At 39.5% G+C, this 16285-nt stretch overlaps 1 long non-coding RNA gene and 1 pseudogene across 1 annotated transcript; one reads left to right on the top strand and one right to left on the bottom strand.

Annotated features, from left to right (window-relative positions):
- The first annotated feature begins 3053 nt into the window (after positions 1–3053).
- Positions 3054–12851, top strand: LOC102865573. The gene is made up of 3 exons (XR_438827.1): positions 3054–3156; positions 7153–7201; positions 12840–12851. It is a non-coding gene; the product is annotated as an uncharacterized LOC102865573 (long non-coding RNA).
- Positions 9537–10911, bottom strand: LOC102865174 (annotated as a pseudogene).
- Positions 12852–16285: the final 3434 nt, after the last annotated feature.

The following is a 16285-nucleotide window of genomic DNA, read 5'->3' as shown; positions in this document are numbered from 1 at the left end:
TTATAAAATTAACCACCATTGAACTATGCCCACCATTATTACCCTGTCTTTCCAGATCCCAGTCAGAACTTTACTATTTCTTTATCTCTCTCCCTCTCCCCACCACATTGTGTGAATCTATGATTTCCTCCTGACCATCCTCACCCCCCTGTTCCCCTTTCTGTGGATCCTCACATATTTTGTTGTTGTTATATACTGTTGAGTTATCTGCAACTCATAGTGATCCTATGTACAACAGCTCTCAGGCCTGCCCTATCCTGACCCAGTCTCACTGACTTCCACACACCTACCCCCATTGCCCCAATTACTGTATCAACCCATCTCATCTGGGGTCTTCCTCTCTTGGGCTGTCCCTCCACCTTTCCAAGTATGATGTCCTTCTCCATGGACCAACTGATCTCTCCTGGCCACATGCCCAAAGTATGTGAGATGGAGCTTCAAAATTCTATCCCCTAAGGAGAAACTTGGTTTCATCCTCTCGAGGACAGACCTCTGTTTTTTCTTGGTGGTCCATGGTATGTCCAATACTCTTCTCTAGCACCACAATTCAAAGGCATCAATTCTTTTTCTGTCATCCTTAGTTATTGTCCAGTTCTCCAGTGCATTGCAAGTAATTGCAAAGACCATGGAGTGGATCAGCCACACCTTAGGCTCTAGACTTACATCATTGATTCTCAGTACTCTGGAGAGGTCTCTGACAGCAGATTTTCCCAGTGTAATTCACCTTTTGATTTCCAGATTTCTGGTGCCAAGAGTGTTGCTTGTGCAGCCAAGTAAGGTGTAACTATTAACAACCTCAATCTCTTCTCTATCCATCATGGTGCTGTCACTTGGCCCAGTGGTGAATATCTTTGTCTTTTTGATGTTGTGCTTCAATCCATATTGAAGACTATAGTCCTTGACCTTCTGCAGTAAGCGCTTCAGGTCCTCTTCAGTTTCAGCAAGCAAGATTATGTCATCTGCATAACATAGGTTGTTGATAAGTCTTCCTCCAATCTTGATGCCACATTCCTCCTTATAAAGTCTACCTCCCGATCATCTGTTCTGCATATAGATTGAAAACATTTGGAGACAGGATATATCCTTGACTCACTCCTTTCCTGATTTTGAACCATGCAGTTTTACTAGTTATCTATTTCTACAACAATGGTTCTTATGCAGTATTTTTCCTTAGGAGACTGAGTTAGGTCACTCAGCATAATGTTTTCCAGTCTCTCCCAAGTTATGCTGTAATTTTTGAAATCCTTTCTCATGGCCCTATGGAGTTCCTAAGAGCATAAATCTTTAAGGAAGCAGATTGCCACATTTTTCTGCCCTGTGATGGTCATGAAATTGAACTGTTCCCTTTCAGTACTGGGTGAACTATTTGCCCATTGAACTACCAGTGATCCTCATACGCTGTTGTTTTTATTAGTTGTTGTCTTGTTGGATCTAATTAAGAACTAAATATTACCCAGTCCTGCACCACCCTCACTACCATTGTTGTTGTTTGAGCTCCTGGTTATAGCTAGCATGTGTCAATCAATTAATCTCCTTGAGTGTCTTCCTGTTTTTCTCTAACCCTCTACTTTACTAAGGATGGTTCCTTTCTCCAGGGACTTGTCCCTCCTGAGAACATGTTTCAAGTATGTGAGACAAGTCTTATCATCTTCACGTCTAAGGAGATTTCTGGTTGCACTTCTGAGACAGATTTGTTCTATATCTTGGCAGTCTGTTGTATAATATTCTTCACCAATATCACAATTCAAAAGTATCAGTCATCTTATTCATTGTCCAATTTTCACATACATGACTTGGGCCAGGAGCACCCCTTACTAAGTCTTGAAAGTGACATCTTTGCTCTTTTTAGTACTTAAGGGTCCTTGACATCAGATTTGCCCAATGCAGTATAGCCATTTGATTTTTTTTTTTTTGCTCTTTCTTTTTCTATATTTTATTAATTTTCATAAACATTTAGCCATTTGATCTTTTGACTTCTGCTTCCTTGAGCTTTGATTGCAGATTAAAATAAAAATGATCTTTGACAACTTCAATCTTATCTCCATTTATAATGATCTTTTCTCCTATCTAATATTTTTCATTTCATACTAGTTTATTTACAAAATTCGAATACATTGTTTTCGAGAACAGATTCTTCCAATTTCCCTCACCCCCATCAAATTGTATAACCCCATGATTTACCTCCTCCTCCCCCTGCACATCCTCATCCCTCTGCTTCCACGCCGGCCCCCCTTGGATCTTTATACTCATTCTACAATAATGGTTTTATACAATATTTGTCCTGGTGGGACGGCGTTCACTCAGCATAATGCTCTCCAGTCCCTCCCAAGTTAGGTAATATTTTACAAAATTATTTATCCTTTGTGCAGTGTAGTATTCCATCGTGTGACTGTACCATCATTTCTCAATCCATTCGTTTGTGGTTGGACATCTGGGCTGTTTCCATGTTCTTGCAATGGTGAATAAGGCTGCCGTGAACATTGGTGTACAACGTTTACCATGATCTTGCCTGTTGATCCAGTTGTAACAACTGTTGTTTTATGTTGAGGTGTAGCTCATACTGGTTAACAGAAGGGTAAATTCCTTCCGCACTTAAGAAATTAAATAACTTGCCAAAGATCACACAAAAATCAGGGTAAGAGTCCCCAAATCCTGACAGTTGAATTTCAGTTATACTTCCTTTTATGTCAGAGAAGGTACACTTGGAAAAGTGCTTTGAATAATGCGGAAGATCGATCTGTTCTGATGAAATCCAATCACAATACTCTAAATACCCTGGAACCAGTAAAACCAGTCATTAAAATGGTAAAACCAGAACAAACCCAGAGCGCCTCCAAAGGAGCAGTGCAAACCGATTGCGCACGCGCTTTCCACAAAAGCCTCGGAGAAGGCAGGCGCCAGGAAAAGGCTAATGAGTTACGACATTTGCTGGCGTCGCTCACGACTCCTGCCGTAAAGGTTTACTGTGGCGCATGCGCCTCGTCTCTCCTTTTCGGATTCTGGACGGGGAAGCTGCTGTGAGACGTCTCTTCTGTGCCGCACCTCCTGTCGACATGGTGAAGTTGAGTAAAGAAGCTAAGCAAAGATTGCAGCAGCTCTTCAAGGGCGGCCAGTTTGCCATCCGTTGGGGCTTCATCCCGCTCGTGATTTACTTGGGTTAGTGGGAGAAGACCAGAGGCCAGGGGGTGGTGGGGTCTGCAATTCTGGTTTTGACATTCAGGGAAGAAAAAGGAGAACGGGGACCCCTCCTTGCGTTTCCATTGAGGATGTCTGGTTTAGTTTGATGGATTTAAGCCGGATCCGATTTTTTTTTTTTTTTTTTGGCGATTCTTTACCAGTTGCCGTGAAGTCTCTTAGGCTTCTATTATTACCTCATTGTTGCCCGGTAGGTAGCTCAGTGCTCCGTGCGGGATTTTTCAGTGCCTCACAGCTTCAGTTTGCTCGGCTCCACAGTCAACACTCTTGGCACCAGCAGTCAGGAAATCAAAAAGCGTATCGCGATGGGAAAGTCTGCTGTTAGGGACCTCTCTGAAGTACTCAGGAGCAACAGTGTCTCTCTGGAGACTAAGGTGCGCCTGATACAGGCCATGGTCTTTGCAATCGCTTGTTATGCATCAGAGAGGTGGACAGTGACTAGGGAGGACAGAAGGAGGGTGGATGCTTTTGAGCTGTGGTGCTGGAGAAGAGTACTGAATGTACCATGGACTGCCAGGAAAACAGATTCATCTTGGAGAGGATTAAACCAAGCTACTCCTTGGAGGCAAGGATTCTGGGGCTTCGTCTGACATACTTTGCACATGTTGCCAGGAGGGACGGGTCCTTGGAGAGGGACATCATGCTTGGGAGGGTGGAGGGACAGCGCAGGAGGGGAAGACCCTCTATGAGATGGATTGATTCAGTGACTGGGGTAATCGGGATGGGTGTGTCAGAGGCAGTGCGATTGGCGCAGGAGAGAGCAGGGTTTAGGGCTATTGTGCATAGGGTCGCTATGAGTCGCAAACCACTCTACGGCACATAACAACAACAATGTTTTTGAAAGACACGTGGTTCGAATCCACCAGCTGCTCTGCACAAGAAAGCTGATAAATACCCACCCGTGCTATAATCTGCCTTTGAAAACTCGCCGGAGAGCCAGCTCTGAGTCGATTCCCACTCAGTGATACAGAACAAAACTTTTTGGAAGTAGATTGCTAAGCCGTGCTTCCGTTCATTCCTGGCTAGGATGGTAGTACTGTTTTTTTTGGTGTTTTTTGGTGTTCCCCTCCGCCCTCCGGATCTTTTAAGTCATCTCTTTTTTTTTTTTTTTAAGTTTTTTATTATTTTTGTGTGAGTGTACTGTTAAATCAGGTCTGACCGGTACAGGAGGAGATTGTCCCTCCTTCCCCGGCAGAGCATCTGGTGGATTCGAACCTTGCACCTCTGGGATTGTAGTTGCAGCTCCTTGCCACTAAGCCACCAGAGCTCCCCTTTAAGTCATCTCTTTTGACTCATATCGCATCACGGAGATGAGAGCCATTTAGGATTGTGAGGATTAGATGACATGATGTATGTTGTTTAAAAACAAAAGATCATCAGGAACCCAACCAGTGAATAGCCAAGACCGCCCCACCTCATCGCACAGGAGATTGCCTGTCTTCCTTTCAAGGAGCCTCTGCTGTATTTGAACCTCCAGAGGCTCAACTTTTGGGTTTGGTACGCAATTCCCTATGTGCCACGCTATAGATCCTTATATGTTGTTATTAGGTGACCTCATAGCTTTTCAAACTTGATAAACATCAGGATAAAACTGCGTGGTCCATCATCTTAACAATTTTTGCTGTGTTTGAGCGCATTATTGGAGTCACTTGTTGAGTCAGTCAGCCTTGTTGAGGGTCTTCCTAGTTTTCACTGACCTTCTATTTTACCAACCATGATGTCGTTCTCCAGAGAGTGGGTGGCCTTTTGGTAACTACATGTCCAGAGGACTGAAAGGAAGTCTGGGCAGCTTCTCTTCTTCGGAGCATTCTGGCTGTACTTTTTCCAAGACTGATGGGCTCATTCTTTAGGCCGTGTTTATTCAGTATTTTTCACCAACACAAATGTATCATTTCTTTTATCTTCTTTTTGACTGTCTAGCGTGCACTTCCATCTGGTACATGAGAAAGTGTCTAGTTGAGCCTAGGTAGGTTTCAAGCACTAGAGTTTTTCTCCTGAACTGTGATCATGGTTATAATTTCAGTGGTGATGCTTGGTATCTGATTGCTGTACTGCAGAGATTAATTACTATTAGGGAGCTAATTTCACCTAGAGCTTCATACTGGGACCTGATTTTACAAGCTCTGTTTTATAGAGACACACATCCCTTACAAATGATATCCACTTCCATCCCAGGTTTCATTTATTGGCCGGAGGGCTCAGCCTGGATGGCCAACCATAAGACTGAAGTTTTCTTTTAGCTAAGAAAGGTAAAAGTATGAGAACCTAGATAATTTCTTCTCTTTGCCATTGTCTATGAAGCTGTCAGCTTTCTGTGGAAACTGGGGCTTGAGCAACGGAAGAAAAATGGTTATACTCTGAGCCTTGCTGTTGGTGAGAAAAATGATCTCTGTCTCTGATTTGACAGTTGTCATCTGTTGTCATCATTAATTTGTTAGGCTAATTTGACTTGAAAATAAAGTCTCAGACTCCAGGTCTTGGCACCAATTTGAATTTTAATCAGTGAATCAAATGCAAATTATTTGTTACCAAGTTGATTTACTTACCTGTTTAAGATGGCAGTTGAGATTTATTGAACCATAATTGTATCTAAAAAAGTTGATTTAATTGTTAAATAATACAACTATTGAATATTTTTTCCCCTTTTAGCAATTTTTTATTATAAAAGGGTTCATAGGAGAAGAAATAAGGTATTCTCAAATAGGTAAAAAAAAACCCACCCCAACTTGGTTTTTCCTTTTTAATTACTACTGATATAGCATACTGTAGATTAGTATTGTGTATAAAGGGAATAAGACAGCTTGTCCTAACTGCTGAGTTAGGTTCTGTAGAGTTGACTGCAACTCAAAGTCACTGCATAAACAATAGATCTGCACCTTGCCTTATTCTGCACCATCCGCACTGTCCCTGTGATGCCCATTGTTACAGGCATTGTGTCAGTTCATCTTGTGGAAAATCTTCTCTTTCTCTGACCTTCCACTTTTCCCTGTGTGATATCTTTTTCCAAGAGCTAGCCTCTCCTGACCACATGCCCCAACTATATGAGATGAAGTTTCATTAATTTTGCCTCCGAGTAGGATCCTGGTTGCAATTTTTCCAAGAAAGATTTGTTTGTTCATAGCAGTCCTTGTGATTGCTATTCAGTACTTTTCTCCAACATCACAGCTCCTAGGCATCAGTGATTCTTTCATCCTAATTTGGTGTCCAGCTTATAGGTTCATTTGAAGTTATTGAAAAGAATATGCCTTGGCTCAGACACAGTTAGTCTTTAAACTGATATTATTCTTTAGCACTTTCTTTTTTTGATTTTGTGTGTGTGTGTGTGTGTACCATCAAATTGGATCTGACTGGTATAGAAGGAAATTTTCCCTCCTTCTCCAGCAGAGTACCTGGTGGATTCGAACCACGTACCTCTGGGATGTTCTTTAGCACTTTCAAGAGGTTGTTGATAGCAAATTTTCTGTAGTGAACACATCTTTTGATTTCTTGACTGCTGTTACTGTAGATATTGATATTGGATCCAAGTAAGGTGAAATCATTTTCAACTTCAGTCTTTATCTATCAGAATGTACCTTTTAGTCCATTGGTGAGGATTTTTGTTTTCTTGGTGTTGAAATGTAATCCATATTGAAATCTGTAGTCTTTGATCTTCCGCAGCAAGTCGTATAAACTCTCATATTCTAATGAATGCTAAAAGGCTGTGTGACTCCCAAGGTTTGAACCCACCATTGGCTCCGCAGTGCAGTGTACAGTCTTGAAAATCCTATGGAGAGTCTACTTAGCAACTGCACTGACTGAGTGAAAGATTCGAGACTGTTCTTTTCCACATAGTAGTCCATACTGGTAGCTCTGAATATCATTCTATCTTCTCGTTTTGGATAAAAAAAAGGGAAATCTTGGTTGTAGTTTGTTCTTTTCCTAGTGGAGTTTTAATTACTATTTCTCCCACCCTTTTAGGATTCAAGAGAGGTGCAGATCCTGGAATGCCTGAACCAACTGTTTTGAGGTACTTCTCTTTTTTTTTTTTTTTGAGGTACTTCTCTTAAATTTCAGGGCAGATTTTCATATATGGCACTGAATGATTGGAACACAAAAAGAATAGTAATTATATATGTTAAATGGAGTTTTGTGATATCATAGTTTTGAGCTTTTGGAAAACTGTACATCTAATTATGTTAGCAGTATATACACAAATGTATATGTGTCTGTATACTTGAAAAAAAACTATGTCAAATTCTATGTATACATACACTTAAACATAAAATGTGTTTGTATGCATAACAAATCTCAAACAGAAGCAAGTTTTGCTTAAGTCATCAGAAGAATTAACCTCGTGGCATTGTGATGACTTGGGCCACTGATACTGTGGCTGTGGGATTTCAGCTTAACTCGATTCTTAAAGATAGTTCATGGATTCCCCTAATAGACTTTTCACTTATAATTCTTGGTCTTCAATTTCTTGAAATACCTACTCCATCCCACTTGTACAATAGGCAGTCACTGTTTTCAGTACTTTTTCATGATGTCTCTGTCACTTGAGTCCTTCAGAACAGGTCATACCATCTCCAAAGCCCATAGTTTTTTCCACTGGGTCACATGAATGCCCAGATAATCTTTCTTCTTATTTTACATAGTATCATTTTATAGGCATTTCCTTCAGCCTCTCAGCCTTTAAACATAGGAAAGTGTGGTTTTTTCCCTTTTGATATTGCTTCTTAAAACTGTTTCCTGAGATTCCTGCTGAGTTCTTTTTTCTTTGTGCTTACTCTTTCTTTTTGTTGTTGGTTTCCTTTTTCAGTATAATGGGGAGTGAGGTAATGTAAACTACTAGTTGAATAATCTCAGACCAGTTAATTCCTTAGGAAAGCATTAAGCTTAGGAAATGTTTTCAGACATAGGTCTACTGGGTGAGTATGACCATTTTCCAGATGCTAGAAATTATGGTCTAATAGCTTTCCCCAGAAGGTCATTAATCTAAGCTTCTTGTGTAAGTTTTGGGTATCTTAATACCAACTTCATAACATTGCCTTAAGGATTGAATATGTATAATTTCTTCAGTTAACCCTCCAGGATTTGACCCTTCAAATCTGTAGACTAGATGTGAACCCCTTCTGGCTGATTAATTCACCATTTTTCTTGGTGTTCCAAGAAATAACTGACTCTCAGTCATTTCCTTCTTTAGGGATATTTGTATTCCCTCTAAGGATATTTGTATTTTAGAAAAGAACTGAGTGCTTGAAAAGGTTACTCTGTTATGGAATTTCATACTATACTATCTGAGCTGGAAATACTAACTAGAGAAGGTTTACTTAGTGTAAAAGAAACATGATTGTGACTTCTGTGGCCTTCATTAATATAAAATTTATTGTTTATATATTAATTTGATGTTTATGTTAAGATTATATATATAGTTGTTACAGTTCATGTTTTACCTATGTGTTTCCCACCAAGTTAGGTTCCTTGTAATGGAACCATTCTTATTTCAGTATCTTCCTCCTCATCTTTGATGGTAGCTGTAGGTGGTCAGCCAGTATTGGTTAACATTGAATGCCTTACTAAAATTGCAACAGTTTCATAAATAAAGGGGCATTATTTATGCAAAGTATATGGATACAGGGTTACATAAGAAAATCATTCCTGTTCATTGTCTGTACGAGCTAGGGAATATTTTATTTGGAATGCTCATTGCTATTGAAGATACTTTAAAGAATGAAAAAGTTATTTGCATTAATAGCCAAATGTATAAGTACTTGGGTTTTAAGGAAGAGTTCAATGAAAATTGGAAATAAGATGCATGTCTGATTTTTTTTTTGGGAGGTGTGGGTTTTTACCCTCAGCCAAAACTCAGAAAACTATTGATGTTGCATAGCTTCCACTCATAGCTGACAGTGGGTTTCTGAGGCTGTAGTTGCCTGGAAGGAGTTTGTGTATCTTTCAATGTCTAACTAATGAAATACTTCTAAAAATACTTTTTTTTAAAAAAAAATTATTGTATTATTTTTACGTGTACCGTCAAATCAGATCTGACTGGTACAGGAGGAGATTGCCCCCTCCTTCTCCAGCAGAGCATCTGGTGGATTTGAACCCTGTACCTCTGGGATTGCAGTGCAGCGTCTTGCCACTAGGCCACCAGAGCTCCTTTTAAAAATACTTTTTTTTAATGTCAAGATACTTTTACAGATAAGTGTGACCCCATTGCCTAGTCTTCCATACTGTTGCATCTGTTCCATCCCACCCTACTCATATAAAGACATTTCAAAACTAGCAATAATTTGGTTAAATGGTCCCCCCAAATCCCTTAATTCAAGCTAAACTTGGAGTTAACTGCACCAAAATGGTAACTACACATTAATACTAGCTGAAGCACAACTTGTTGGATGCCGTTTCATTCCACTTTCCCAAGCACAAGAAAAGGGCAGAGTGCTGACATCCGGCTCCTCCACTTCGAGTGCATAGTCATGGTTCTTGATTTGCTGCATGAGTTGCCATGTTAGCCCAGACATCACATAGTAGATAGCTGGCCTCTGGAATCCATTGAAAGTAGAGGCAGCAGCAACAGTTTAAGCACCCATATTTTCAAACAACATCCAATCACCCACATGCACTTCTGGCAGGTTACAGCACTCAACTCTCCGATCCAAGCCATCACATGTTGGTCCCCATATGCTAGATGAGTAATACTTCTCATCTGGCTTGGGTCTCTTTTGCAGCAGGGGCTTTACATGTGCATGATCGTAAAGGATGCAATTAAATGAGCCATATACCCATCATTCACATAATACATAAAGGTTTGTTCACTCGATTCATCTTTGTCATCAGAGCCTCTCTGTTCTTTTAATACAAGTTTCTTGGCAATGATATTAACAGCAAGAGTGAAAGCTGATGCAACATAGTATCTGCCTGGCTCAGCTATGATTTTTACTCCACAGTCTGATGGGAAATACTTGTCCAGTGCTGGATTGATTACATTGGTGATCTCTTCAGATTTAAGCTTCACATCCTCAGATCCAGGAAAGCCGCCACCAATATTAAGCAGATACATGCTAAAACCAGCCTCAGCTCCCATGTCAAAGACACAACGGGCATCAGATATTGCTTACACAAAGGTCTCTGGGTCGGTACAGCCACTTCCCATATGGAAGCTGACATCAATGTTGGGTTCTTGAGCCTGTTCTAAAAGAAGCCTGCTGGTTTTGAGTGTGGCACCAAATTTAACACTAAGGCAACAGACTGCCTTGGGTCATCAGTGGCAATCCGCAAAACCAACTTTGCATTTGGAGGTGCCCTGGCAACTTTAATCAGCTCTACTTCACTATCAAAAGTCATCACCTGAACCCCATTATTGGCAGCATACTTAATTTGAGATACTTGTTTACAATGATTTGCATAGATTATCCTCTCTGGAGGCACCCCAAGACTCTGCACCAGCTGTATTTCATTCTTACTAGTACAGTCAAATCCTGTCCCAATGGTAGCCAGGGTCTTCACTATGGCTCTGCTATCATTACATTTGACTGCATAAAAGGGAGTAACCCGAGGAAGAGCTTTTAGCCATCTTAGATGCTTCTTCAGGATGTCTCCAAGGTCCGCAACATAAAAGGCATCTTTATCATCTGAAGAGGAAACTTCATTAATTTTTTGGTCCAGAATATCCTTGGCAGGAAAACCTTCATCAAGGAAATGGCAGTCAAACTCTTCATTACTAAAGCTGCTCATGGTTTCTCGATGTTTTTCCAATATGAAATAAAAAGGAAAACTAAGAGACAGAATTTTAAATTATTTCCTGCTTCTCACAAAGGCCAATTCTTCTGGAATTTCAAATACCCTTGGTGTAGCACTGTAAATGTTCTCAGTGCGCACCCTCCGTCGCGTGCAGGCATCCGCCTGCCTGACTGCCTCACTCCCTCCGGCCAGAGCACCACCGGCCCTCGGTGGTGCTGGAGCTGTTGGCTGAGGGGCTGCCGGCAGCGGAGCCTGCAGGGGACTGACCTACAAATACTTTTTATGAGCATCCAAGGCGGGTAGGAGCAGAGGGGTTGAGGATGGGCAGAGGGGTGTAATCATAGATCACACAATTTGATGGGTAGAGGGAGGGCTGAGTAAAGGAAATGAGGAAGATCCATTGTGGACAACAATATATACAAACTTTGTAAGTAAATCAGTATAAAAGTTTTATTAAAAAATCCCTTTTTGTAAATAAACTGCAGAATGATCTAGTTATCATTTCGTAATTCAGTTTTATTTAGTTGACATATTACATTAAGTCGTATTTTTAATCAGCAGGATTTAGAACTGGAACTTTTGCTTTTTCTGGATCTTGTTAGAGTAAGCACATGATTTGGAGGTTTGAGCAAATTTTGTGTTAGTTGCTTGAATGTTTTCAATAAGAATAAATTGATAAGGAAATGATACTAACTATTCCTAGTTTATTAATGGATAAGAGCACTTAGGAGAAGAATCCTCTCAAAACCTCAGTTTCTTCATATTTAAAGTAAGGATCATGGTTGACAGTCATGCTAAACTTTACTGTCTGAGCCGTGGAAAGCGTCCTGCTCTCTAAAAGCCAGGAGAGTTCTGATATCCCAGTGGTAAGAATCTGTGCTGGAATCCCAAAGGCACATAGTTTGAATCTATTAGCTGCTTTGTGTCAGAAAGATGAGCATTCTCCTTTGTTGTCAGTTACTGCCTCTGGAAACCTGGTGGAGGTCAGCTATAGTTGGTTCCGACTCAAGGGCACACAATAATTCTGTATTTAATAAAGATGCTGTGATTTTTTTTTTTATTTATCAGTCCTTCACATTTTAAATATGTATCTTATTTCTATTCATCTTTCCAATTTTCAAATGTTTGTTAACTTCTTCAGTAAACCCCAAGTACTTTTCTATGTGGTTAAGTATCAGAAGACATTTTTAATTTAAAATGTGGTAAATATATCTGTAACAAAATTTTTCAACATTTCAACAGCCTTCACTAGTACATTTCATTGACAGTAATTAGGCTAATCATTTTGTTCATTCATTATGCTTATCCATGCCCAAATTATACCCTTACAAGTTCAGTGACTCCTAAGCCTTGAGTCTTCCTTTTCCTCTTTCTGCTGTCCACACCTGGTAACTAAAGAATTTTGGCTTCTATATACTTGCTTATTCTAAGTATTTCATGTAAGTGTGATTATATTATAATTTTGTGCCAGAGCTAGCATATTAATGCTTCCTTGGTATTTCATATAAATGTGGTTATTTAATACTTTGGTGTCAGACTTCACATGTTAATGAAGATCACTAGACGCTTATTTTGTAATGTCCCTCATTTTAAATGCCAGCTTTTCTTTTCTTTTTAGTAATAAGAAATAAGTATCAACAAAAAGTATTCGAAAAGTTCAGCAAAGCTATATCTTATTATGTATAGTTTTTTTCCAAATTGAGGTTAGTTCTTGTGTAGTTAACTCTCAAGAAAGCTATATCTTATAGTACAATTAGTGTATTTTTTTCAAATTGAGATTCGTTCTTGTGTAGTTAACTCTTGATGTATCTAATTCATTAGACAAGTATATGCAAACCAATGAATAATGTCTTTAGGTCCTTAAACCAAGAAGGTTTTTATTGTTGAGTTTAATTTGTTTCTCCTTTTCACAAACATTCTAGCCTACTTTGGGGATGAAGGACTACTTGATCATCTGGATTTGGAAGCAGTCGATGAATATAGAAAGGATATGGAAGGTGTTGCACTCTGGATGCTATAAGAAATACGACATCGTTGAGACATTCAAGATGGCACAGGCCTCTTATTTCACAAATGTATCTGTAGCAGAGCAGAACCTCTACTGAGTTATTTATGATTATATAAAAATAAATGTTTCTAACAATGTTCTATCTTGAGTCTTTTTTGAAATTGAACTTAATACAACTATCAGGTAAAAGTTAAAACTGAATCTAGATCATACTTTAAGACTAAAAAGAAACTTTCCAAGTGAATTTCTGCTTACTCGGTTACAATTCTGGATTCCTTTGCAATTATATAGTATCTCCTTCTACCATGCCTTAAGGTGGTAGAAGCAAAGACAGCTCTTTGTTTGCTTTGTGACAGACCACACTGGAGGAAGGTTTCAACTGTAGGAACTAGGGATCATGATATCTTTGCGGCTGGGATATGAGAATGTCTTCTGTTTGTGTCTGAATTGTTAGTTAAAAGTTTAAGATTTCCGCTCTTTGGCTGTGGTAGCAAAAGCGAGATGATGAAGGGAACGTCATCGTTTGGAAAGCGTTGCAGTAAGATGCACATGTTGTGCTGCCACTGTGGCTCCAAGGCCTACCACCTCCAGAAGTGTACCTGTGGCAAGCGTGGCTACCCTGCCAAGCCCAAGAGAAAGTAAACTAGAGTGCCAAGGCTCAAAGGCGCAATACGCCGGTACTGGTCATATGAGGCACCTAAAGATCATTTACTGCAGATTCAGGCGTGGATTCCATGAAGGAACACGAAAACCCAAGTGGGCAGCTGTTGCAGCATCCAGTTCATCTTGAGAAGTCCACTGTTTAGTTCTGCAATAAATGTTCTGGTATTATTAAAAAAAAAAGTTCAAGATTTCCTTTAATGATAATAGAAGACTGGAGCTGACTTAAGAACCCATACAGGGACTAATGTTGATTGCTGTCAAGTCGTGCATGACTCAGTGACCCTATGAACAAAAAGCCTGGAGCCTTTCTAGAACTATCAACATTTATCAAAGTTCATAGAGTATAGCACTTTGTAAATTTTGATAGAAGACAAAGAAGGCAGTTAATGGGAGCTAATTTTGAGTTCTGGATTTTGATTTTTCTGAGACCTTATATTTGAAGCCTCTTGTTATTATTTAGTATTTTACATTCCATTAGTGAAATAACAGTTTTGAGAGTTATAATTAATGTGGGAAAGCAAATCTGAAACAAGGTATGGCACAGTTCTGGAGGTGGCTCAGGAAGTTGACTATTTAAAACATAAATGTAATCCTTCTCAGGTTACTGGAGCTATCATTACCAGAAAGTTTTTCTGTTTCTGATGTAAACACCTTTTAGCTATTAAGCCCATTTCCTTAAATTTTTGTACCATTACCATAGAAACGATTGTTGAGGCTTATTGCATAAGGGATTTTAAAGTAGAATTTGTGAGAGCTAACGGCAGGAAAACCATTTTCAGTAAGTTCTTAACTGTAATTGTTTAAACATCACAGTGAGTCTAGGTGTGTATTTTGCTAAACTGCACTGGGTAGGTTTTGAAATCTACAAAATTGCTTCAGTTAATTGTACTACACAAGTGTGTGTGTCCCGTCCCCTCCGCCCCCATTACTTTTGCTAAGTGATGTCAAGCGATTTTCTGTTTGGTGCATATTTTTCCTTATTTTCTCAGGAATTTTCAGAAACTAGAAAGAAAGACTATAGGAGGTGTCTGAGAAATCAAAAGAGTGAGAAATAATAAACATCTAGTTTTGTGTTCTGATGTTTACCTTGTAGTATTTTATAAAATCTCATTCAAATTAAGATTTCGGAAATAAAAAATGAACTAAGCAGCTCCCTCATCTGAGGGGATGGTGCAGGACCAAGCAGAGCTTCATTCTGAAGGACCTGAGGTTACTGTGGGTCGACTTGACAGCACCTAACAACCACCACCATTTGTAGAGAAGTCAATCTTTAGGATTTCAGTTCTTCCTTACCATAAATAATAATACTTGCGGTGAATTCTGGTGGCCTAGTGGCAAGAAACTGCACTGCAATCCCAAGGGTAGGTACACAGTTCAAATCCACCAGATGCTCTGCTGACGAAGGAGGGATAATCTTCTCCTGTACCAGTCAGATCCAATTTGATGGCACACACACAAATAATAATAAAAAATAATAATACTTGCCCTAAGATGTTCTTAGACTGCTGTTTCTCATAGCTGGTCCCAGAATGGCATACTTGGAAATTTCTAAAAAAAGCAGATTTCCAGGCCTTACCCTATATCTGCCAACAGAACAAATACTTTTTGGAGAGGGTGCAGCTGGAGTGCTTCTTAGAGGCAAAGATGGCAAAGCTTTGTCTTTCATATATTTTAGACATGTAGCTATGCGAGGCTGTTCTTTGGAGAAGAGATATCATTCTTGGAAGGATGGGGCCTCAGCCCAGTGAGATGGATTGACACAGAGACTTCATCAGTGGACTTGAGTGTTTTGGAGATGGTGAGGCTGGCTCAGGATAGGGCAGGGTTCAGGATGGCTGTTTATATTATCGTTATATGTCATACTCGATAGCATCTAACAGCAACCCCAGATCACATTTTGAAACTGGAGGTGGAAGTCGATACTCTTAGTTTTTTTATTGCTTCAACCATCTTTATAGTTAAACTTAGTTTTGATGTAACTGTAGAGGCTTGTAGTTCTAGAAATAATACAGAATGATAATATAGGATCTTTTTGTATTACCCAATTTCCCACCAATGATATCTTACAAAACAACTACAGTATCATACTGTAATCGAGACATTTCTATGATGACTACTATCCTTCATGTTCTCCTTTTAGCTATCTTTCCCTCCCTTGTTCTAACCCTGAGCATCACTAATTGAGTATTAGTTCATCATTTTTGTTCTCACGTTTTTATCATTGCAAAAATCTTACATAAAAGATCTTAGATAAATTACATTTCAGTGGCTGAGTAGTAATGAGCTGTGCTGCCAACCCAAAGGCACAGGCTTTGAATACACAGCTACTCTGCTGGAGAAACCTGGGCAGTCTCTTGAGTGATTTACCTCCTCTCAAAACCTGTTGTAGGATCAGCTGTGAGTTGGTTCCAATTTGATGGCACATGATGCCAACAACCTTGCAAAAAATCTTATGTAAATGGAACAAAGTAACCTTTTTATTGTTGAGTGTTGGAGGAAGACTAATCAACAACCTCAACCTACGTTATGCAGATGGTACCACCTTGCTTGCTGAAACTGAGGAGGGCCTGAGGCATTTGCTACAGAAGGTCAAGGACTGCAGTCTTAAATATGGATTGAAGCTCAATATAAAAAAACAAAAAATTTCTTACTACTCTGCCACATCATGATAGTTGAGATTGAGATTATTATTTTTTT

Source organism: Elephantulus edwardii, unplaced genomic scaffold (assembly GCF_000299155.1).
Source record: "Elephantulus edwardii isolate Elephantulus edwardi_28Jun2011 unplaced genomic scaffold, EleEdw1.0 scaffold00007, whole genome shotgun sequence".
NCBI classification, from domain to species: Eukaryota; Metazoa; Chordata; class Mammalia; order Macroscelidea; family Macroscelididae; genus Elephantulus; species Elephantulus edwardii.
This window is presented reverse-complemented; position numbering and strand designations above follow the sequence as displayed.